Raw genomic sequence first — 27474 nt, 5'->3', positions numbered from 1 at the left:
TTAGGGCTATACAAGCAGTTTGTGTTCACGTAGTTTAGTTCTGATGAAGTCCTTATATTTATTTGGATTTAAGTACTTAATGGATTTTCAAAAAATATTTGTTGCGGCATTATTATTTTCATCATTTTGGAAGTCTTTCTTGTAGTCTTTGCGAATTCACCTTTGGTGCAACTTTTGAAGACAGCATGTTTGCCATACTTTTGTGTTTTTATTTCATCAGACTACAGGAAAAGCTGTAGTATCTCTTCTAGGAAAGCCACATTTTATCAAATGGCATCATCATTATCCAATAAAGCATTTATGCGTGAAAAATGAGCAGATACTCTTGTAAAAGGTATCTCCAGCTATACATTAACACAGCAGATAGTTGGGTGTCAACATTTTACCTACATACACAGTCTCAGTCATACTGACATAAATAAATCTAATAAGTAAACTAACAATTAAAAATATACAGTTCATTTTTACAAAACTACAGATACTAGAGTAAGAGTATTTGCAATCTAATGAGGGGAAATAAGATCACTTTAACCTACCTTGATGTTCGCAGTATATAGTATGCTTTGAAGAAAGAGTACATATCTACATATGCAAGAAGAGCATACCTCTCAGAATGTCCAGATTTTTTGCAGAATGTATGAATTCTGTCTCATATTTTTGGTCTACTTCTGTAAAAAATGTATGGTTTTCTGGCAAATCACTAAGGATACAAGTCAATAAATCATCATCTTCATCATCATCATCAGCAACCCCCCTTTTCCCATTTTTCTACATGGGGTTGGAGTGTCTTGTTAACTGTCATCATCTTTCTCAATTCAGTGCCACACTCCTACCTTCTTTGACACTCATTCCTGACGTGGCCCAGATCTTCTGTCACACAATCCATCCGCCCTTTTGCTGGACGCCCTTTTTACCTTTTACCCTCTTCCTGTCTGTCCCAAATTGTCTTCACCACATTGTCTTCTGCTTTTCTGCACATACACCCAAACCACAGTCCACTAAATATGGGTATACATTAGACTGTCAGACTTCATGTACTTTAATAAATGCATGTTAACGCACATCCTGTTGTTCTAGCAACTTTCTTAGTTTATAAGAGCAGTATTTAAACTCTGTTCTTATTTTGGACTTTTGTTACCCATGTTATTTTAAGCTTTGTCCAGATTTCTTGTTCTAAAAGGTTGAGAGTTATGAAGAAGAGGGAGGTCCGAGTGTTAGGCTAGGAAGTCAAGAGTTTAGAAGTGAAGAGCATAGTAGTGGCATTCATAATTCATAATTATAAATGGCAGGATTTGTACTGTCTACTTAAATAATAACACATCATATGCATTATAGGTTTTCTCTAGACAGCATGAAAGGCAAACACACAGCCACACTAGCAAATCATTGCTGGATTCATACCAGTTATCTATGCAGTTATGCAGTCTAAAGTGCATAATATCAGTCAGTACTTCAGGATAAGTCATACTACAAGTGTGTTGTAGTTCATTTTTGAAAGTATGATCTAATCATTGATTTTCCAAAACTGGGTATTGCCTGAAGATAATAGAAATTTATAGAGTAGTCCTCTGCCAGTGAACATATGCCTCCTAAGTTTGAACCCCTACAAGTTATAAAACACAGAGTTCCACAGGAGAAGTCTGTGTCTGGTAGAGTGGAAGTAGATATAGCACCTCTATTCAGGAAGCTTGTTGTATCTGACACTGAAGCCACACACAGAAGTTCACCATTCAGAGGTTTGAATCTCTTTCTTATTTAGTTACACAGTCACTAGAACACATTATTACCCACAAGTATCCACAGGAGAAGTCTAATGTTTATAGTGAGAGACTGCATTTTTGAAAGGATGACCTCATCAGTGTGCTGCAGAGAAGATGTTTGTGGTAAAAGTGGGATAAAGGGATGGGGAGTTCTCTCCCAGTTAAATTCTTCCCCTGAATGGAAGTTGAAACAACATATCTGTTCAGGAAGCTATATGTACGTGGCATTAAAGCCACACACACAAGTTCACCACTATGCAATTTGCATCTCCTTTCTATCTAGTTCCACAATCCATAGAGCACAGTATCAGCCACATGTGCTACAGGCAAAGTCTGCCTTTTTATAGTGAGAGACTGTAGTTATGAAACAAAGATCTAACCAATGTGTTATAGAGAAGATGTTTGTGGTAAAAGTGGGATAAGTGGGTGGTAAGTCCTTTTCCTGGTTAAATTCTTCCCCTGAGTGGAAGTTGACACAGTATGTCTGCTCATTAAATTATAAATACCTGGCATTGGAGCAACATACACAAATTCATCACTATGAGATTTGAACTGTTTACCTATCTAGTCACACAATCTATAAAATACAGTACTAGTTGCAAGTGCCACAGGAGAAGTCTGAATCATAAGGTCAGAGAGTGCACTTTTGACAGGATGAACTCATCAATGTGTTTCAGAAAAGATGTTTGTGTTAAAAGTTGAATAAAGTGAAAAAGAGATTTATCCTAAATGGAACTTTTCCCCTGATAGAAGTGGATTCAGCACATCTGCTTTTATGGCCTTATTTACCTGTCACTAGAACTACACACACACACACACACACACACACACACACTACTCCACCACTGGAAGGTCAGAACAACCTACCTAACTGCCTACACAATCTAGAGAACACAGTATGCATTGCGAGTGCCACCAGAGAAGTTTGTTCTTAATGATGTGAAAATGCACATTTGTAAGTATTAAAATGTCACTATTTGGAACGCTATTGTGCATCACATGTTTTGGGACAAAGGCATGTATCTAGACAGGCTAACATTACAGCAATGTGGTTGCCTCATGTAATTCCATACTTCTCAGCCACATGCATATACTGCCATTCATGTACATTGCATTACTGGGAGTCACATGTAGCTGTTTCACTCTATGGGGTGTCATTGACAATCACAATTGTAAAACAGTGGATTGTCAAGTAAGCATTCATGACAGTTCATACCAGGATGATTGCTTAGTTACCACTTATTGTGTTACTGTCAGTTGTCTTGGTTCATGCTTGTACAAAGTGCATTGACAATACAAATAGACACTTTCTAAATATGACAGTGCACTTGTGAATAACAGTGATGAACTATGCGTGAAAATGCTACACAGCGTTGCAAAGTTGCAAGTGTAACCATTGGAGTGCAAAAATACATTAACAAACTGAATTGAGTCAATATCACTCTAAAACCAGTTACCTTTGTATCAAAATTCCATTAACACAGAAAGAAGTTGTACAACCTAGTCACATAATTGTTTTGTTTATTTTTTACTTAACTTTCTCCATGAAGCTCACCACTGGTAAGCTCATCCGTGCAGCTGATGCAAAGTATTAGTGTATGCATAATCATATCTTGAGATGTTGAATGTAGAATGGGAATTATCAGCAGTCTGTGGTGCTCTTTGCCAAGCTTCATGCAGATAAGTAGTATATACATACAACCATGTCTGAATCTGATGGAATATGGGAGAGATGTGTGTTGTGGTCATATTTCAAGTGCCATGATTTACATATTTGTTATGCAAGTTGCAGTTCTTTAATCTTTACATGTATGATACAGGTTAATTATGAAACACAGGAGGGAACAAGCATTTTATTGCTGGTAGAAACATGGCTTGTGGAAACAGTTTTGAATCAAGAAGTTTCATCTGATGACACATCCATGGCCTTAGTGACTTTATAAAAGAAGTCCACCAGATTTAATAGGTATGGCCTGCCCTTGACAAATCAAGAGTGGGTCAGATCCAGTGTTTGGAGGTTTCATATGTCATTATTTATCAGGTCCATGATTATTCTTATGAGCTGTAATTTCCCTGGTCAGTTGAAGGTCCTCCCTTATGCAGAGAGATGACCATAGCTTTTCTCCATTCTATCATGACAAAGATTTTTCCCACTCTATCAGCACAAAGCCAGTCCAGAGGCTGTATTTAAACAGAGATCCTATTGGGACTGATAGGTCCTGATTTAAGCTATTTAAGAGGCAACCTGGTATATCACTGGGCATCACTATACCATGTTTTTAGCTTTAGAGAGTGCTTTGGCTACCTGTTTATTGGTGATAACTGGCAGAGGCGTGATGGAGGTATTTCTTGGTGGACAACTGGGTGTGATGGGGAAGTGAAAATTGAGCTGAATTTAACAGCTAACAGATTTGCTATATCTTCTGTCTGAGTATAGGAGATGTAATCTATAACTAATTCTGCACATTGTTGGGTGTTGCCTTTAAGACTGTGGATATAAGGGAAAATGTCTTATGGTTATCTTTAGTTTTGGGGGATATTTTTATCTCAAAGTCTACTGTCAGAGACTAGTTAATTAATTGACTACTTCCCTGATTCTCTTGTTCATACTAATGAGGAACTTATTGGCCTGTTGTCCAAGTTACTTCTTACTTCTTGACAAGATTTGTTTTCTTTTGTTGTGCTACCAATTAAAAGGAGAGGTCCACCACAGTGGCTTGATTTTGCAGTTAGATCTGGGCTTATTTCAATTTGGTACTGACATTTCTATGCAGTTGTTTATGTGGTCATACAGGGCTTTTGTGTACTCCCTTGCATAGGCTTCTGTTTTTTCTGGATCTGGGGAAGCTTAGAATCTAGCTATGCCATCACTTAATAGGCGGTAGTTCTTTAAGTTATTGTGGTTTGGGGGGATCTAGTTTTATCTTAATTTCCAGGAAGATCTCTTTGTGATCTGATCTTACTAGCGAGGAGATCACAAATGGAAGATGCAGTGCTCCCCCATATTTGTGTGTGCCAGATCTAGGAAATTTGCTCCCATAGTGGGAGTGCAGACAAGCTGCTCCAGGGTATTTGAATTCACAAAGTCAAGGAATCTTTGGGACTGTATGTAATTTGCCATGTATGCCTCCCAGTTAATGGATGAGTAGTTAAAATCACATATGTGTATGGTACTGGGCTGGATGGTGAGTGATTCAAATAAATATGAGCATGATCTGTGGTTTTCCTGGTTCAAGGTTGGGGAACTGTAGCTAGCAAGAATATGGTAAAGACTTTTTCCCATACTAGGCTAGACATTTAAGGGGTAGATCAAGCATGTTACATTGTTTGAACAGCCTCGAGGTGAGATTATCCTTTATGTAGATAGATGCACCTTTACCTTTTACTCTTTCACATTCCGTGGGTGAATGGAACATATGCTAGGCATTATAGCCATGCATTGCTGGAGTCCATTCCATGGCTTTGAACAATGTTTTAGTAACTGCACAGACATCAGCATTCTCCAGGGTGAGAAAGATTTCCAGGGAGTGCAATGTTTTGTTGAGACTCTTAGCACTGAGCAGTACTACTTTCAGCTTGCACTGAGTAGCTTTTGTTATGTTGGAAGGTTTATCTGTTTGGCAATGCCTAAAAATGCACTGTAGGGTGGATAATGTTTTTGCCAATATCCAAAAGCCTAGAGGTGACAGGTGAAGATTATCCCTGGCAAAGTAGCCAGCAACCTATATAAAATGAGTTACAATAGGAACATGTTTATAAATTCATCAAGTTTCTTGTGTTACAGTTACTATAGGCTCTGATTTGTAAATGATTTTATATAGGAAAAACTAATCAAAAATTCAAAGATCATATATCTAGTCACTTCTCAGAAATTAACAGACACATCCCCACTAATGCTTTATTCAAACATAAGCTTGAGAATGGACCATACCATAACTTTAAGTTTTTAATTTTAGAAGTTCTATTTAAGAATATAAGAGGTGATGACATTAATCCTTAGGAACGAGAGAGCAGAAGTAAATTGGATTTTATGATTTAGGTCCCATGACATCCCAGGGGTAAATGGCATAGCCTCTCTCAAACCCATACTTAAAGCTAAACAGGAATCTGTGCAGACTTAACTTCAACATATTTCAGGCTGTATTATCTGATTGCAGCTATTTTGTATGTATATCTTCAGTTTTATATGCACATACATACACACACACGCTCACACATATATTGTTATTAATGTGACTTTTATTAATGTGTATGTTTATTCATACTGATATGTTTTTTTTTATGAATTTGGTTCTCATACACAAGCATGTATATTTATAAATATATTTTTTAATGTATTGTGTACATGGTTTTATCATAATATGACTTAATAATCATTTTAAATATGCTTGTTCTTGCTACTTCTCCTTTAACTAAACTGACTTTTAATTGCCTATTAACTTAGACATGTGACTCTTACACTGTTTTTAAACCATACACTAGCCCTTGTTAGTTGATTTATGTGCCTGAGGAAGCCCTCTGGGTGAAAGATTTTTCTTGCATATCTGGAAATTGCTTGGAATTATTAAAGGAGTCCGGTTCACTCTGTGCACCTGGAAAAGTGTTTGGAATTAATAAAGGATTTTAGCTACCTCTGCCCTGGTTTCCAGTTATTTCTTTTTTTATTTTGGACTCAGCTAGTGTATCTTTGGATTTGCCTGTGTGCTGGTTCACACACCTTTTGTTTTAATAAGTAACAAACACAGGAATCAAATTACTACTCCACTAAATATTAAACCAAAAGAGATGATAACAAATACACAATCACAGATATTACAGCAATGCAGACACCCATTATGCCCTTCTCACACATACAGATAATTTTATATCTAAATAATGTTTAGTAGTAGGCAAATAAACATTTGCTTATCATATGCAGATATCACCACACTTTGCAGGCAAGATGGTCCTAGAAGAAATGAAGCAAGGAAAGGACAGCAATTAATCAGCACATGGGAATAACACAGGGGGACAGTGAATACACACTCACCTATACGTCCTGAAAGAAATAGCTGAAACTGAAACTTAACTGAGATGTCCACCCACACCCATGTGTACAGAGCAACTCTCTTGTATAACTCTATTACTTATCAGTAGGTACAGACAAGAAAACATGTATCACAGGAAGTAGTAGTCAAATGATATATTTTATTCTACAAGCAAATGCAAATGCTGCCATATGTAAGCTTACCTGGAATCTGTTCTAGAGACACACACGTCCTCCCAGCCGCATCAGCGCAAATAGCAAGCATACTGTGCGCAATCTCTACTGAGCTGTCTGGATCTCTGAGAGCAGACAGGAACTCCTCATTTGGTGTCAATGGTGGCTAGGTAGCAGGACTACCCAATGTAGACAGCTGTTCTCAGCAACTGCAGTTGCCCTCCTCCAGGCTGATGAAATCATATCAGAGGCCTGATGCTGCGCCTGCTGTTAGTTGTAACTGCAGCCACTGACTGTGTGTACACTGTTGACTAACTGGTTCCAAATCTCCTTTCTGGCAGCCATATCTCCACAGACGCTCTCAGGCAGAAAGGCTCCATAGATTTGAAGGCTTGGTTACCATATCCTATGTGACATAAAACAAAGAAGGATAAAACAGGTTAATATCACATAAATAATGTATTTCTTACAAAAAACAAATTAGAGTCTGTGTACCCTTTTGTCAACATTAAGCACTTGAAACACACTTTTCATTTTAGTACAACTGAATGTTAAGTGGTTGTCCCTCCTCCCCCTCACACACAATGGTTTGTACAAACTGAGGAATAACACATAAGTAATGTATATATATTTTCCACAGAAATATCAGGATGTCTACACATTTTCAACTGAAATACACTTGAAATATAGAATGGTAGGTGGTTGCCCCTCCCTCAAAACACTAAACAAATGAAGATTTGTACAAACAAAAGAATACCACAGAAATAACACATGTATGTTTACCACACACTTATCAGGATGTCTACACTTTTTGAATGGAAAGGTCAATTTATGAATGACAGTCACGTTTCACTGTGTCCATCATTCCTGTGGAAGTTGCCCTGGGCCACCTCAGAAGTATAACAGCAGTGTCAGTGTGCCATGTACATTACATTTCTCTCCAATTAAATAGGACTGAAAAAAAAAAAAATATATATATATATATATATATATATATATATATATATATATATATATATATATATAGCCATGCAGAAAGTATAACATGTCTATCTCAAAAGTGTAAATAGCTGCCAAAACTGTCTATGCCAACAGTGAAGTGTAAGAAGTGCATACAGATAAAAGTTTCATTTTCTCCTGGATGTATTTTGCAAAATATAAAATGTACTTGAGTAATACAAGCATACCTTAGCAAAATTAAGCCTTCTCTACAGAGAAAGCGCCTTCAAAGAAATACCAATCTTCTGTTTTATCCAAATGCATAAGTCTCCTCACGTTCACATTCCCTAGCTACACAGTTACCTGTTTATATTTTCATAGTGTAGATTCTGTCCTCTGAGCAATGTGAAGATGCAAATTAAGTGCAAACTCATTAGAATTGTCAGATACCAAACTTTTGACTTTGTGTAGCAGATTTAAACATATTGTAGGCTCTACATCATTGTTAGGTGCTAATGGCTTGCAACTGTGAATGATTAGTGTGAGACAGAGAAGGAAAACACAACAGTTCAGACACCATTCACTGCAGTGGGTATGTCAATGAGGATACACTTACAAAGTATGGAACTAACTTCAATGAGGTTTTAAATAAAGCCAACACCACACATTTATCATTTTGGCCACTAATATCAAAACTCTCCTGCCTTTCCTGAAAACTATTGTTTGCTGTCATATATTTTTATCACACATTTAAAGAAAAATTATACAAAATGCACTATAGACTGCATGTCTGATATTACATTAGAGATAAGAGAAGAATTAACACAATACAAAGAGAAGACAGAGCTGCATTTGTGCAAACATATTCATAAATGGCTATGCAAACACTCATTATACTAAATATGTTATTACCACATGTAGAACTAACTGACAATGTAGAAGTGTATCTCCTTTTAATACTGTAGAGGAAATGTAAATTGCTTGTATGCACATGACTTGATTGCTGTTGCAAACCTGTGTCTGTGGCAAAGAGTGATACACTTCAAATGTGTTTTGTAGTCTCATTGATCTGATAGTTCAGATCTAGGGCCATTTAACTGTTTAACATTTGTTTAACTTTATTATTTTTTTGTCTTTATCATTTGTACAGCATGCAGTTTAGCACAAACATGGTTAAATGTATAAAATTTTAAAAATTACTGTCAGTTGTCTTAAGAAGCACAACCATGATTAGAGGCATGACTGCATAAATTATACCTGTGACCCAAATTTGTTTGTAGCATGAGGTGTAAATAAATTGAGGTACACAAAAGATAAGTTAGGTATACCATGGTTTGAATTCTACAGTAGCTATTTTTACTGAGGAAGGATCACAAGGGGTATTAAAAGAAGGAGAATATATTTGTTATTGACTGTTACATTTGCGTGCCACTCACCTGTGTACAAATACAGTTCATTGGTTAAGGAAAAAAGTGAAAAATGTTATTTGTTCCACATTCCTTTGTTTAAACAGGCCTAATGGTGATGAGCAGTAGTCAGCACTCTGGACAGCATTGACAGTAAAAAATACACCTGCTGCTGAGCTCTCCTTGTGGCACTAGGTGTAAGTTTACAGCCATAATCCAGACAAGGAAGGGTTCTTCTCCAACACACTCCAGTCTTTATAAGGGTGTCCCTTTATAATTTTTCACAAAACTTAGAATATAAAGATAATTATATACAAAAATAACTATGCATAACAGGTTGATTGAACATATAAGTGGTATCATATCTATTACATGCAACTGGTAGTATGACAATGATAATTCTGTAATTAGAAATGTATTTTTAGACCTGGTATGGAATTCATAGTTTACTGACAGTCATCTACATACCTCTCATAACACAAGTATAACTGTAAAACATAATGTATTGTGTGGTCTGAACCACAACTCAAAAATCTACATTGAAAGCAATACATATGTATGCATTTCCAGTTTGTTATCACACATTACTCCTGCATCACTCCTGAGAATGCATAGGGACCTTGTCATGTCACACATATACGTGGTTAATTGAAGTATAGCACTAGTGACTCTTTAAGGTGTATATTCAGAATGACCAGGTTTGGCCAACAATTCTTTTGTGACAATGAGGAAAAAGCAGCTATGTTGAAATATACGTATTCTCTTTTTTACATAGGTTTGAATATCACAATGTATAAATTACTTTTATCAGTGTGTAAAGCCCCACAAAATATATGTCAAGTCATAAAATTGATTCCTCCAAATTCAGGTCTTAAAAGCCAAGTAGTTTAACATATCAGTGTTGACCATTGGACAAACTGTTGTCAGGTATTGCAGCACTATACCATCATGCCTCTCAACCTCTTAGAGGAAGAAATCTTTACAAAGCCATACATAAATGTGGGACAAAGGCCCAAAAATAGGGACACTTTTTAAATATTGCTCTAACAAACTTAGAAAGCTGATAGAATAAAAGGTTTTGCATATTAGCGTGGGTTTTCTGAAGGATATGAAGTCTAAAACTCAAATGTCCGTCATTATTTTCTAACTTCAATGTTTATTGATTTACCACAAATTTTCCAGAAAACCACAATTTTATGAAAAACAGGCCAAAAATATGAAACAAAAATCTGGATATTCTGTGAAAATCTGTACAGTTGAGAGGTATGTCCATAAATGAATGTCATAGTCATATTATCTTCCCTATTTCATAAACTGCCTTCCTGTTTGTTTTGTCAGTGTTGCTTGCCACTTAACATCGTGCAAGAATGGTTAGCATGACTGTGTGGATTTTTGCACTAGCTATAAAACACAACGTCATGAATTGGTAGAAAAACATTTTTGCTGTTGATGGAGGACCTGTACAGACATGGCAGGAGCTGGGAAGGATGGTGTCAAATTCAGGGCACAAAGTTGGGAATATGGAGGAGTCAAAAATATTTGTTGCACTCCTTGCAAAGTGCTATAACCATAGACTTCTGAAGGGTGACTATACTGGGTCTCAGTACAATGCTGAGCCTTTGAGCAGACTAACCAAGGCTGTCTCCAGTGTGACTGGCATACCACAAACCTTGGAGCAATGTTGGCATCATTGCAATGATCTGAAATGGTGCGAACAGGCACAACTAAACAAGTGGCTGGATGAGTTTAGAACTACTGGCATCCCACAGTTGTATAAGTATACAGATAAAGCAACTTCAATTGTCAGGGAAAGCTGTAGATAGTCAAGACTGGTATGCATAATGCTTTCATGTCTCTTTTTCGCTCCTTCTTTATTTTACAGCTACTCAGGAAATTTCATTGTACAGAAAGGCACATCCTGAAACATTAGAAAAACTTGGAGAGGCAGGGGGAATGTATGCAGCACAAATATCATGCTTGTGTTAAAATTATTGCTCTTCTATGCATTACTAGAAAATTGAGTATGCAGATCTTAACTGTAAAAGGAAGATGCATGCTTTTTTTTGTATTGCTTGGTAAATGTTTTAAGCAAGTGTAATAGTGTATTCAGATTTGGTGGGTTCAATTCCCCCAAGTAACCAATGCAATCAATATGCAAAAAATATAGTTTTTTATTTTTAATTCCAGTAAGATTGGCTTTACTGTCACATTGATAACTTAAATTGTACTATGCATAAAAGCATAGATGCAATGCCTGCATATTGAAAGGATTACTTGCTACAATTCACTATCCTATTTTGGATCAGGAAAAATGTATAGGTAATATAATAAAAGTACATTTATTGTAATAAAGCATTTGAAAGTGACATATAATGGTTCTAATCATCTATTTTCTTTTTCTTTTTTCCTCACCCAGGCCATTATCTCTATTTTTTTTTAAATAGAAACACCTCATTCTAATGTCATACCTTTCTGCCAACAAACAAAATGCTTTTCAGCACAGAGAGGTTGGCCAGCTGCTGTGGTTTAGCCTTCCAACCCTCCACTGGCTGCCAGACCAACACACAGCACCTCTGGGACACAACATAGCAGTATTGCCTGCGCAGCTCTTGCACATCCTGGCCCATACACATCAGGTTGCATTGCCCTGGTTGATAGTGCATTGGCAACTTCCGAGTGTATTGGTGTTGGTGGGGATTACATCACCCACCAGGAGATGCCAAGGATGGTATGTGATGTAACAGAAACTGCAATTGGTAGCTTCTCTAGATTGCTTCTTAAGCATTGGAACTGAGGAAGGGGACATTGATGAAAGTTCTGAGGGTGAAGACAAGATTCTCAAATGTCCACTACCTATCCCCAGTCATGGTGGCCCCCATCATTTTGTGTCCATTACCATCCCTGTGTCTGTCTTGTTTGTCCTGTTTTTCTGCACCTGCTTCCTTGCCTACCCTTGTACCTGATCCCAACATTTCTATGTCCCTACCTTAACATTCCTCTCTTTTTGAAATGCAAAAGAAATAAAATAAAAAATTGTCCCATACATACCTTTTCACTTTGCAAATGTGTCTTCTCAACGCACTTGATTTGGTCCAATTGGTTATACAATATGACTTCATTGTTGTCACCCATTTTTGTTGTGGTAACATTCCAATTTCCTACATATGTCCACATTACAGCATCAAAGAAGTGGATAGCTCTGTGTTTCTTTCCTAATTCCTCTCTATAAATTCTTTTATTGCTTTCCCTTTGTTCTTCCTCTTTCATGCCACCCCCCCCATTTCACCACTTTCCTATCTACCCCATTTTTACACCTTTAATCTGGTCAAAAAATAGAATCATATACCACACATGGCCAGAAATGGTTCATAATAAAGCCTTCACTTTTTGTCCTCTGCATATGTGCAGAGTTTGGCATCAAGCACCAATGCTGAGTGGAGATGAATGGCTCTATATGTCCAATGTCAAAACCTGGTGACAAGTTTTTGCCATCAGCTGCACTTGTCTGGTTACCTCCTTGCAATACTGCTTAAACTTGCTATACTAAAGGAACACAGTGCTAAAGCCGAGTAAAGGTAGTACTTTCAAACATTTAATCTGACAGTTATTTAGACTGCTGAATAAAACAAATTGCAAATGCATAGGTGGACTGTAGCTATAAATCTGTCGACTGAAGTTTTTTTTTTGACAATAGCTTCAAGAGTTTGATTCCAGATCCATCTTTCATCATTTCTTAGTGTGATGATATATGTGTATGATATATTTAATCACTCACATATTGAAAATTGCCACAGTTATGATTTCTCTGGGAGATATATTGATTACTACCAAAACATGAGTATCTGAATTGACATCTATCCCCACTGCTATCACATATTTATCTAACCTTGTTCTGCTTCTCATAAGCATCCTACGTCTTCCCTACCCTTAAGTCCCTCACTTCATATTACACAGAATGTAATTTTAATAATGATGACCGATGAAAACAATGGTCATTAATGTGCCATTAAACAAAACACTGCTAGATGAATGTTCACCTCTCCTTGTAGTCATCCCATTATTCCAACACTGCTTTACATGTGTGCATCTATTAGGCTGATGGATGGTACCTGCATACTGCCCTGACTGTGCTGATGGATAATACTATCATGTTACCTTAATTCAATAGTTTATCAGTGCTCATGTACTGTAGAATGTTTTAAAATCATCTGTAGGATTCTGTTTATGACATAATCAGATGATGATGTATGAAATCATCATCTAGTGAAATGTGAAAACTGCACTTACTGTAACAAAGCATACTGCATACATTGCTCAGGCTATATGGATATACACAAATAGCATATTTGCTGAGTCATAATAATAATTTCAAAAGATGTCCCATTACTTGTCATTTCTAGAAAGCTGTACACACAGTTATGCTGTGATTTGCAGTGAGGCTTGCAAAGTAGCTAATAGTTGCACAACTGTATAGAGGTAGGCATTAATGATAAAAATTGTGGAAGACACATACTTTACTGTAGACATTGTTTCTCACATTTGCAGTCATGATCACATTTATATACCTAATGCCATAGTGACAACATGTATGAAATAGGGGAACAATCTATATTAGAACTCTGTCTTAGCTGTGTTTTGACCAGAAAGTCAAAGTTCTAGCACCTGGTGCCACAGAGAATCCCAGGGAGCTGATGTATTTTTTACACTCAGTACTTTCTTGAGTGCTGAGGGCCATGCATTGCCACTTAGCCTGTTTAGACAGAATGAGGCAAACTAATTGAAATATTACTATTTTTTCCATTTTAGCAGCAAACCACTTTTGTTTTAGCATAATTCTGCACAAACAGGGTAGGCAATAGCAATATTTCATAATGTAATAAAAGTTATGATAGAACATTTCCAATATAAACAACAATATGAATAGCATACTATCTGTCAGCTATTTTTCCCATAAAATATCTTCAAGTTCAAATTGTATTCATGAAATTGAAATCTCACGTGTGCTAACACTTTGCCATTGTTTGTGCAATTCAGTTTCTTGACGATGCACTATGTAAACAGGAATTTGGCATGCCTTATTATGGCTAATGTCCAGTTATCCTCCATTGCATCAAAATGCATTCAAACACACAAAAGAAGGGAAGGGACATGTTCTTCAATGAAGACATACTTGTACTCATGTGTGCCCAGCAGCAATACACTTGCAAATGATATGTCACTAATTGGTCCACTGTCAAGTACACTACAGAAATAAAGAGCACAACTGCATTGTTACATTTGATATGGGTATATATTGACACTGAACACTGGTCATCCCTGATGAAATCATATTGATATAGTCAAAAAAATCTAGTACTGTGAACGTCATTTCACAGTGGTACATGACTACCGAGCAATTTCATACAGCCCTCCCAAGATCTTCTTCTCACCATGCATTGATGATGTCATCTGCTATAATGTGCTCTCTGAAAAAATGCAAAACAGCACTGTGCTGTGGCACTAGCATTAAGTACTGTTTTCTTTAGCTTCTGTAACTAGGTAGGTAGTAGTTTCTAATATCACTTTAGTCAACTTGTGTGTGTTCAGTCAAATCTCATTTGGGAGACAATTTTTATGCAGCATGTGAGACACTCCGACTAATATCTTCTTCTTACCATACACTAATAATGGCATCTGCTATAGAGTGTTCTTTGAAAAAGTAAAAGCCAGACTTGTACTGTGGTGTGAGGGTTAAGTACTGTGTTCTCTAGTTTCTGTAACATAGGTAGGTAGGAGTTGCAATCTCAGTGCAGTTAGCATGCGTGTGTTCAGTCATCTCTTATTCTGGAGATAATTTTTGAAAAGCATGTAAAACACTCCTACCAACATCTTCTTCTCACCATGCACTGATGATGTCATCTGCTATAAAGTGTTGTATGACAATATATAGACTCATGCCATGGTGCTTACATTAAGTATTGTGACAACTTGTTAGGGGTTCTAATCATCCTGCAGTCAACTTATGTACTGTGCTGTGGGGCTAGCATCAAGTACTGTATTCTCTGGCCTGTTTAATTGGGTAGATAGGAGTTCTAATCTCAATGCAGTTGATTTCTGTGTTTTCAATCTGATGCCATTCTGGAGACAATTTTTGAGCATCATGTGAAATACTCCTACAAACATCTTCTCACCATACACTGATTACGTTATCTCCTATAAAGTATTGTCGGACAATATGATAGACTCATGCCATGGTGCTCGCATTAAGTATTATGACAACTAGGTAGGGGTTCTAATCATCCTACAGTCAACTTCTGTATATGTTCAGTCAGGTCTATATTATAACCTCAAAAGTTTAATACTTCGAATGCATAAAGATTGAACTGTATGCATCGAAGTATTAAACTGTTGAAGTCTAATAAAAAATTATCAAAAAAAAAAAAAACTAAAGCATTTACGCAGGAGGGTAAGCCCACCCTGCATCCCCCACATCCCCCACTACATAACTATACCAACTCCAAGATTGCACTACAGTGCAGGAAAGGGAAGTCTTCCCTTTTCCACATCATTCTATATTGAAGAGCAACCTTGGAGTTGGTATATTTAAGTAGCGGGTGATTTGGGGGGCACAGCCCCCCATGTGGGGGGCGCAGGGGGGCTTGCTCCCTTGCTTAAACCTATTCAGGTAAGTATTTCAAGTTAAAATGTTTTTGTTTTTTAATTTCGAAGTTATGGAACTTCGATAATATGGTGTTGACCATATTGTATTCAATGTCCCGTAACTTTGAGATTTTAATATAGACCCGTTCAGTCAACTATCCTTCTGGAGACAATTTCTGAGCAACATGCGAGACACTCCTACCAACATGTTCTTCTCACCTTATGCTGATTTTGTCATCTGCTATAAAGTATTCTCTGACAAAATAAAGGCGAGATTTGTGCTGTGATGCTAATATTAAGTTTGGTGTTCCCTAGCTAGAGTATTAGACAGTGGTTCTAATCTCACTGCACTCAGCTTGTGTGTGTATGTGTGTGTGTGTGTGTGTGTGTGTGTGTGTGTGTGTGTGTGTGTGTGTGTGTGTGTGTGTGTGTGTGTGTGTGTTCAGTCAACTATTATTCTGGAGACAATTTTTGAGTGGCATGTGCAACACTCTTATCAAAATCTTCTCACAATATACTGATTATGTTATCTGCTATAAAGTATTCTCTGACAATATGAAAATCAGACTTGTGCCTTGATGCTAGCATTAAGTTCTGTGTTCTCTAGAATGTGAGACACACCTACCAACACCATCTTCTCACCATACACTGATGATGTTATCGGCTATAGTGTTCTCTGGCAATATACCTGTTAGGCTTGTGCTATGGTACTAGTGTTAAATACAGTATTCTCTAGCTTGTATAACTAGGGAGGTAGGAGTTCCAATGTCACTGTAGTCAACGTCTGTGTGTGTTCAGTCAACTCTCATTATGCAGATGATTTTTTTTAGCATCATGTGAGACACTCATACCAAAATCTTTTTCTCACCATACAGTGATTATGTCATCTGCTATAAAGTATTCTCTGAAATATCACAGTCAGACTTGTGCCATGGTGCTAGCATGACTTCTGTGGCATGTAGTTGGTGTAACAAGCAAGGGGTTCTAATCTCTCCCTGTAGTCATCGTGTGTGTGTGTGTGTGTGTGTGTGTGTGTGTGTGTGTGTGTGTGTGTGTGTGTGTGTGTGTGTGTGTGTGTGTGTGTGTGTGTGTGTGTGTGTGTGTGCATGTGCGTGTGTGCATGTGTGAGTGTGTGCATGTGTGTGTGTGTGTGTGTGTGTGTGTGTGTGTGTGTGTGTGTGTGTGTGTGTGTGTGTGTGTGTGTGTGAGTGTGTGTGTGCATGTGTGTGTGTATGTGTGCATGTTTGTGTGTGTTCAGTCTGCTATCATTCTGGGAACTATTCAAGTCTTAACATCAAGTTCTGAACACAAATGTGTCAGCAGCTCAAGAAGGTTAAAAATATATGCCTGCCCTTGTCCAGATTAGGGCTAAAAGGAAGCAAAGGCACCATCCAAAACTGTTTAAGAGCATTATATGGCTTTCTCCATCACTCTCTGCAGATGCAGGATTTATGACAGGGATATGTAACAGCGGTATTCATAAATGAAACATTTAGGAATGCAATTATTATTAAAGTGCAGAAATGTTTCTGCCACAGTAGACATTTGATGCATAGCTGTGTCTTTTGCATAACCAGATGACAGATTTTGCACAGCATACCTCACAGCTGCTTAAATTTAGGTATATACCTGTGAATTTTGCCCTCAGAGCCAGTCATTTTCTGCTTGAATTCACATACTTTTTTCAGAACGTAAACCTGTTTAAGCATGCACACTTTCTGAAATAAATGTTTAAGCTTACCCACACATTCTTTATCATTAATTGTATGAGCTGGAGTAAAATAAGGCATTCCCTTCTTAAAAATAAGTAGTTTCTAACCCTACAGTAAGGGCAGCAGAACTTTGATGCTCAGATGTCATTACATAAGACAAGACACACAACCATTTCCTAAAAATCATAGTATTCACAGTGGAATTATAAGAACAGCTGGCAGCTGTGCCTGTATTGTCTTTTGCAAGATACTAAATCCACAAGACTGGCAACTTGTTCTTCCTAATTCCAGCTCCCCTTAAACCCAGAGACAGCTACTTGCAAAGATGTCCAGCAATTACTCCTTATCGTTCACTCACAAATATCCAAGTGTTCAAACAGCTACAAAAGCTGTGTAATGCTTCACTTATAGGAACCAAAGAGGAATAACTCACACTTAATGGATGATGAAGAAGCGATCGGTTTGGAGAAGTAAGTTGGGTCCCACAAATAAAGCAGCCTTACACAATGTAGGGCAAAGAATTACTCAAGTGCTAACAGAGCTGCAAGAAACTCACACCCACATACATGAATAAGCTATAAAATCACAAGCAAAGATGAAGTACAGCCACACTGATGATAAATTAAAATAGCTGGTGGTCTGATCAGAAAAAAGGACCACAAAAACTTTACATCCGAGTAACTATAATGGTATTTAACAATAAATTAAATTGTGTTTCACTTTAACTGAGCAATTCAAACAAATGTGAAAATTTTACAGACTGAAACACATGGACGGCCACATCAAACAAAATGATTGCTACAAAAATCTTTAACATTACTGAGGCATAATAAACTGCAGAAGTAACACAAACAAAGAGGTATGCAAAAAACCTTAAGCCATCAGTATTTCCAGCTGCAGGACTGTTGACAAGAAGCAATAGTGTTCTAAATCAACATAAATTAAATAAAAATGCACCTGTGTGTCAATATCACTGCTGTACCACTGTTTGTTTCCAGACTAACCAGCTACTGGCAGTTCCCAATTTTTTTCTTTTAGTTTTCTGATTGTCAGGACCACAACTTTGATGCATTGTTGTCAGCAGCTAATAATAACCACTGCAGCTCACATATTTTTGGCAACAAATATCATCCCTCAATCTTTGTGTGGTAGACAGGCTAATAAAATCAAATCTGCTTGCAGTAATAGTGACAAAAGGGTGCATTTACAGAAATGCAGGAATAAAACTCATCCAATGATCTGAACATATCCATAGCTGAATGAAGCTAGTCCTTCAGTCCTGGTGGGACACTGTGCACATTTGGATGTTGATAACATGTGTCTCAAAATGGTTAACTTGTCTTCACAAAACTACTTACTGACTGTACTATTATGATTAGCAATACAGATGAGTTCATCTGCCCTGCTGTTGTTGTTCCTAAGAAACATGTCTTCTACATAATTTAACATTCTTAGGATAACTTATTTACTGTTAAACACATAATTTCTGCTCCACAGATAAGTCTACATTTTAAATGTCACAAAAGTAATAAAGTGTGTATTTTTAATACAGAATGTTTATTTTAAATGGGCCTTCTTAACAGGATTGCTAACTGAGGTCCCTGCATTCTTAAAGATTTAAAAGTATGTTCTTTATTCATCTGTATGGCCAGATACTATAACAGAACACTAGATTATGCTGTTATATATGATTGTGTGATCTGTCTAATATAGCTCTGAAATATATTCCTAACTATTGATATGTATACATGTAAATGTGTATGTATATATATCTATCTATTTGCTTTGTGATGTGATCAGTACAGTAGCTGTACGCTGGACTGGACTGCTTTAAATGAAAGTGAAGTACACACTAATATGTTTAAATGTCTATTTTTATTCATATGATACTTTCTAAAAATCATTGCATTTAGTGTTAAATGCTATTAACATTTTTGTATTTAGCTGCTTGTTGTGTTACTTGTATGCATACATTGTTGTACATTATTACACATTATTAGAGCAATTAACTTCAGAACAAGGCTATGGATAATCTTGGTGGAGCCAAATGCAGTTTGCATGTTTGCAGATGATCTGTTGCTGTGTTTGCTGAGTTTTGTGTTATTTGATATTAGTGTAGAAGCAAGTTGTTAATTTTATTTTTATAAAAGAAAATTGTATTTTAGTTTTATTTTAGGTTTAATCAAGTTCAAAGTTTGATGCAAGTTCAAATGTTAATATAAATCAAACCATATTCTTCTGGTTATATTTTGTGTTTAATATTTTGTCAGTTCTTCAATTTGGATTTAAAAGATGGTATCACACAATTCCATTGGAGTGGGTGAGGTTACATAATTGTGTATGCAAATTTTATGTTAATCAGTGTACAGATTTTTGGCCAGTTGTATCTACTTTTCATGGGCCTTTCTGCAGATTTTTGATGATTCCAGGTTGGGAGGTATGCCGCTAAATACTTTTCAGCCAAATTAGCTTTAGAAATATTGAGCTTTAACTCTATCTCTCTCTTTCTGTCTATGTAGGTTTCCCTGCACTCCTGCATCTCTTGCTAATTATACAAAATAAAAGAAAATTTAAGAAGAAAATATTTAAAAACCCAAAAACAGCAACTTAACTTGCACACTCCCTAAGAGCAGCTACCCCTTCAAAGTATTTAAGCACCCAAACTTTTACCCTTCTTTTGTATAAGTGATACAGTTAGAATTGGCTTTGAATCTGCATGAATCAAAAGACTATATTTATACTGAACATAAACTTACCATAGGTCTTCTGCTGTTGTTTTAGTGAAGCCTGAAGTCATTATTTTGCCACCCAACTGATTGTTTTTGTCTTGGGCAATTATCTGTTTCCAGGTTTACTATCCTGCCTCAGTTAGTTTATGTCCTGTATAGGCTTTCTCAAGATGCTTTGCACCATTTAAATATTTTTACAAGCTGGCACCATTTTGTTCACTCTTGCTTAACCTTTTCTTTGTATTCCACAGCCCCCTTCTGTCCTCCCTTCAGAAGTGTGCACACCTAGTAGGTTGCACTCTATATGATTTTTTTTATTGGTCTTAAATCATAACTTTATTCTGTGACATAGTTGATGTATTCACTGGCTTATATGTTCTGTTTTATTTCTTGTACTGCTTGGTACGATATCATACCTCATTCCTCAGGCACCATTTTAATACTTGTTAATTTTTCTAGCTATTGCTCCCTAGAGTTGTAATATTTGTGATTCAGGTGTTATTGTTTACAAACCGATGGCTGTTAGCTGCTAATTTGTGCTTATTTTTTATGTAGTTTAGCTACTGCAGCCACATTGTAAAACCTGCTTTTGGTTTGTTTGTACTCTGCATGTATTTTAGAAATGGATTTGAGTAACATTTTGTATTTTTCTCTCCTTTTTTCATTTTTTTTCTTTCTTTCTTTCTTTCTTTCTTTCTTTATTTATTTCTTTCTATTATCCACAACTGTGCACGAATTTGGTCCAAATAGTGTATCATAAATAACCATCCATATAGGTGCACAGACCAGCTATTATATGGGTACCATTATTACTCTGCAAAATTATTTGGCACACTAATAGCCTTTTTTTATGCTCTTTCCCCTGGTTACTTTCTAGTAGCATGGGCAAGTTAGTGTACTGCTATTTAAGCAACTGCATACAAATTTAATCAAACTAAGGTATGGCTTATGTAATCATGATCAGAGAAGCATATCTCGTGACATCTCCCTAGTTGTATTAACTGATGTTCTGATACTATGCAAATGAGTAACTAATGTATATCAGTTATTGTTACATTTTTCTTTGGTCTTTTTTATACTAATTGTAGCAACTTGGTGTACCTAAATGGAGAGGACTATTTTGCTTTTTATGTGAATCTTAATTGCTTTGTACCTTGTCTCATGCACTGCTCATGTCTGGTGTACATCCTCCAGTTCATGACCCTTTAGTTCTAATTGTATTTCTTCATATTTTTCTATAGTCCTACTACATACTCTGAGCTCTCACCTCCAAGGCTCTCTTTGAATGATTATTATCACAAGGAGATGCTGTTCTAAATATGCAAATACATTGCCAGTTTTCTGCTTACATACTAAACTGAATCAAGTCCAAAAGGGGAAAGACGAATGAATTAAGCATGTATGTGTGTTAATTGTCTGTAAGACAAATAGATATCCCAGTTTTACTATATGAATATTCACCCACTGAACTGTAAGCTTTTTAAGACAAAAGAAAATAAAATTTAAAAGAAAATATTTAAAAACTTAAAAAACAGCAGCTTAACGTGCATACTCCCAAAGAGCAGCCACCACTTTCATAGTAATTAAGCACCCAACCTTTTACCTTCTTTGTTATATGTGATACAGTTAGAACTGTTGGCTTTGAATCTGTATGAATCAAAAGACTATATTTTTTACTAAACATGACCTTAGCGTAGGTCTCAAATTGTTGTTTTAGTGAAGCCTGAAGTCATTATTTTGCTACTCAACTGAATTTTTTTCTGGGACTTACCTGGCAATAATCTGTCTCCAGGTTTGTTTTTGCCTACTCCGTTTGCCCTTCTCTATGCTCAGGCTCACTCTGTTCCCCTACCCTACCCCCAATTACCACCCACCACCACAAACCCTGAATTTATACTCAGTCCCCACTAATTGCACCCTCCTTCAACTACCAACTTCCTCCCAAACTCTCCTACCAACACTCACTTCCTATATATACTTAAAACACCTCTTAAGGAAAGGCCAAACTAAGGCCAAACTCAAACTCCCCAATCTCAATATCTCACAGACTATAATTAATCCCCCCACCTTGCTAACTTATTACTTCAAAGCCTACCATTTTCTTTCTACTGCACATCTCCCCCTTTTTACTATATGCTAGTTTCCCTAATATTCTAAGCTATCTCACCTTTTGCCTATACCTTATCATACAAAATGCTACTTCTTTTGTTCATCTCTACCTCTTACATTTGCACCCTTACAAATATATTCCCAGCACCTACACTTACACACATTCAAACTAATCTCAGAAATGCTTGTACAGTCCCAATTGCCCCCTCACTATTCAGTCAGTATAACACTATCCTACACAAAATAAAGATATTTCAACTGTCCTCAATCCCTTCCAAAATAAAGCCTAATATCACTTTCTTAACCACAACTCTAAACCACTTAAACTAGTTACAACAGACATACTGCACAAAGGTGATATACATCCCAACCCAAGACCAGACCACAGCTCCTCACTCAGTACACAGTCCTTACCCCCCTCATCTCCCCCAAGTACCCTCCACTTATAGTAGAAGCCTATCTATACTATCCCTAAACATTAAAAGTATCCTGAACTAAGTCACTCCATTTCATTCCTGGATTGCTGTCAACACCCCTGACATTCTCGCCCTCTCTTAAACCTGACCAAACTCCAACAAATCTGACACTGAAATCCTTCTCCCTGCTGCAACATAATCTGGACAGACCTAAGAAAAAAGGGAGCAGTGTAGCCATTCTGTACTCAGAACAACTCTCCCTCTACCAATCTCTCCTCCTAACTTCCATCCAACTGGAGTCCTCAATGTAAATTGTAAACTGAACAATCAAGAAAAGTTAGCCATTACTTCCATCTACATTCCTCCTGGAAACAGCATCACTACTCTTGAACTCTTTAACTGTTGGATATCACAAGCTACCTCCTATGAAACTATTATCTTGGGTGACATCAACATAGATGGGAATGCACTAACCACTGATTCTCCAAATAGCAGCATTAACCTATATGGCTTCTCCCAGCGTATCACTACCCTACACATCTGAATAAACTAACCGATGCTGGCACTACACTTGACTGGATCCTCACCACCAATCCTAACCTTTACCATAACCCCACCATACTTCCTGATACCCTAAGTGACCACCTTCCCACCTCTAGTCAAAGACACTCTCTCCAACTGCACAAATCCCACCAATACAAAGACTGTTGCATACTCTCTAATTTCAACACATAATCTTTTAACCATTTGCTCTCCTATATAAACTGGTTCTTCCTCCATGACCTCTCCATTGAAGAAACTGTCCTAAAATTTAACAGCATCTTCCTGTACACTCTAAACTCCCTGGCCCCTTCAGAAAAAATAGAATAAAATCCAATTTCACTCCCTGGTTAACACAATCCACTCACACTGTTGTGTAGAAGAGAGACAGTGCCTGGAAAAACTGGAAAAACATCCCCTTCTCGTCTTCAAAGTTATAGGGAATTCTGTAATCTAACCAAAAAACAGGTCAATCTTGATAAAAAAAATTCTACCAAAAGCCACTAAATAACTCCCATGCCAACCTCCAAAAATTTGGGAATGCAATCAACAAGCTACTACATCCAGGCAGTCATTCTACACCAAACCCCTGCCCCAACAGCTCTGCCATAGATACTGCCACCTTTCTTAACTCCTTCTTCATAGACTCAATCCACAATTTAACTAAAAAAATATAACATTACTTAGTCCACTACCTCATCCTCTCCATCTACCCACACAACCTCCTGCTATCTATAGCTTATATTAGATCACTTCTCAGCAAACTTAAAACATGTTCACCATCCACTGATAAGTTAACTCTTTTATTCCTTAAACCTGCTGCAAATTCTATTGCATAGCCCATCTCCATATTAATCAATAGATCAGTCCAAGAAAACACAGTCCCAGAAATCTGGAAGAGATTCTACTTCATATCCTTACATAGGTGGAAATTGTACTGACCCCTCTAATTTCAGGCCTATAGCCATTCTGTCTACCCTATGAAAAATACTTGAAAAGCACATTCATTAGCAGTGCCTTGATCATCTTCTACAAGAAAATCTCCTAACTGCTTCCTAACACGGCTTTCATCCTAACCACAGCACACCTACTGCAGTAACAGCTTTCACACAGTCTATTGCAAAATCTTGGGACAACAATAAGTTAGTCTTCTGTCTTTTCCTTGACCTCTCTAAGGACTTTGACAGTGTTTCCCACAATTTATTTCTGACTAAACTACCTAGCATTAATCTCTCCAACTCAGCACTCTGCTGGTTCTCTAGCTACCTCTCCAACAGACTTTAGTATGTTAAATGTCTCTCTTTTTCTCCCCCTTCATACCAGTTCAAACAGGGCTTCCCCAAAGGTACATTATTGGACCCCTACTAGTTAATATTTTTACTAACAACCTCTACACATCCTGTCCTCTCGTCTCTTTAATACAATATGGTGATGACACTACAAATATCTCCTGCTCTGACAATGTCTCACACCTTCTCACCCTTATCCATGAATCTCTCCACTGAAAAATGTGTAATAACTAACCAACTCCTACTCAGTCCTAAGAAAATAAAACTCCACTTCTTCCTCCCAAAATCTCTCTAACAGCACAAAACTACCTTCACTGTCACCACACTCAATAACAAAATTATCTCAGTTGAACATCACACAAAACTACTATGGGTCACAATTGAGGATCAACTAAAATTTGATCTCCACATCCAACAGTGCATCAAAAAGACTCATCAAAAACTGGGCTTGCTCTACAGGCACACAAATTTCCACACAAATGAATCTGATCTCTGCCTTATACAGGCTTTCTTACTTTCCACCCTATTGTATGCCATCCCAATCCTCATTGACCTACAGTTCAACATTATATCTAAACTGGAACTCACATATAATAAAATTGCTAGATTGCTATCGTAAAAATGTACAAGAGACTGAATGTAACAAATAGTAGATTTTTATGTGCCCCATTTAGAAGTCTGAGACTTGTAAAATTGAGTTCTACATCTTCAAAACTAAATTTCAAAATGCAAGTAATAATAGTAAATCTCAAAACTTGTTTTAATGTCATTAAATGGGGGAGGGGTAGCTGCACTTCTGAATGTGTTATCCCTTGGCTGAGATGTTAAACTTCTCATCTGTATCATTTGCTGGTAGCTCATGTGGAGGTAATAGATCCCATGGCACCTGACCAAAAAAAAAAAAAAAAAATATATATATATATATATATATATTTTTTTTTTTTTTTTGCATAACCCACACATGCAGTTCACGTAACTTTAGATTATTTTACAGTTTCAATGTCTGCACATGACATTTATAGTATTTATAGTATTTATATTTTGAATATATACATGTACAATGATTTAATTATTCAGTCCACCAAAATACAAAATTGAATTCATCTGCTTGTGCTGGTGGTAGCTCAGGTGGATGCAAAATATTGCATGATACCTATCAAAAAGTTCCCATATGACCTGGCCAAATTTCCCTTAGTAGTATAAATACCAGGGTCTATATTAGATCACCGAACACTTAAAAAAGCGAATGGTGATTAATCAACCCTATGTAACTGAAAGCTTACAATTTTGAACTGTCAGAACAGCGATTTTTTTTCCAAGGGAAAAAATTGCTGTTCCAACAAAAAAAATAAATAAATAAAACACTTTAAACATTACATTTAGTGGGGGGCTTCACCCTCACACACCCTCTACTTAAATATACCAACTTTGAGACCACACTACACTGCCAAAAACGGCAAAGTAACGAAGCGGCCAAGCAAATTCTTCCACAGGGAAAGAATTTGCTTAAATGCCACTTTGTTATTTTGTCATTTCAGTCTTTTGAGTTCGACCAAGACGCATTAGAAAGAATGTGTCTTCGGTCTTCTAATAGGGAACCAAATACCACATAGGGTCTCACCTGAATAGAGACCCGTAACCTAGAGGAACTAACCCACTCAACAAATGATAAATAAATAAGGCAGTTACTCAGAAAATGATCCCAGAACTTATATCATCAGGATATGTTTGGTTTAATGTAAATTTAATAGATAGTGTATCATTAAGAAGCTAAACCCAAAAGATGACACAAAACGTATAAGGTACAACTATTAGACACGAATAATGAAGAAATGTATTATGTTTGAGTGAGGCTAATGTATCAAATTATTACTGTGAAATACACTCACTTCCATACATAGGATAAGCCCTCTGTTAACTACCTGATACATTTCCTCCTTTGATAGTAATCTTCTGATGTAGCTGTGTTAATGTTACCCCTTCTGCAGTGTCCCCAGTCAGGTTCAAAAAATTTCCACCATATAAAATGCATCAGTAAATCAACATTATCTTTACCATATATAACTTTACAGCTGCCTGTATTCAACAGCTAGTGATTTTATACTTAAAGAAGCTTGTACAGTTTATTCCATAATTAAATCAGTTAATTTCTCTTGAATTATGTTTTATTTATTAAATACATCCTCAGAAGACTACAACTTCTTACTTACCCTAGTATGAAATACTTTACTATTTATTTTATTTTATTTATTAATTTATTTATTTAAAAATGTTTACAGGAGTAGAACAATGATCAAATGACGACCAGTTACAGGCTCAGTCTGTCCCCGTGATTCATGAAGCTTGCGCCAGGCGCAGGCATAGCGTAGGTGGTATAATGCCAAATATGGCCGTCGAGCGATTCAGGTACGATCCAATTCCACGTGCACTACCGGCGTACACCAGAACTGCACAGCCCTCTGCGTAGGTATGCTAATCATCCCATGCGCAGTGTAGCACCATGCAAATGAAGGCATATAGTGATTCATGAAGTGGTGCAGGCATAGCGTAAGCCCACGGAAATGTAAACCAAAAAACACGGTTTACAATTTCCCAAACAGAACATCGGAGCTATGGAAGCGGGCCAGACCCAGGTATCACAATGTTAACATATGCCAATGGCGAAATACACAGCCAATGGCATAAGAAAAGATGCACACCACGTAAATAACAACATTTAATGTCACGTCCACAGT

Source organism: Protopterus annectens, chromosome 7.part0, assembly GCF_019279795.1.
Source record: "Protopterus annectens isolate FY-2018-M chromosome 7.part0, PAN1.0, whole genome shotgun sequence".
Lineage (NCBI taxonomy): Eukaryota > Metazoa > Chordata > Ceratodontiformes > Protopteridae > Protopterus > Protopterus annectens.
This window is presented reverse-complemented; position numbering follows the sequence as displayed.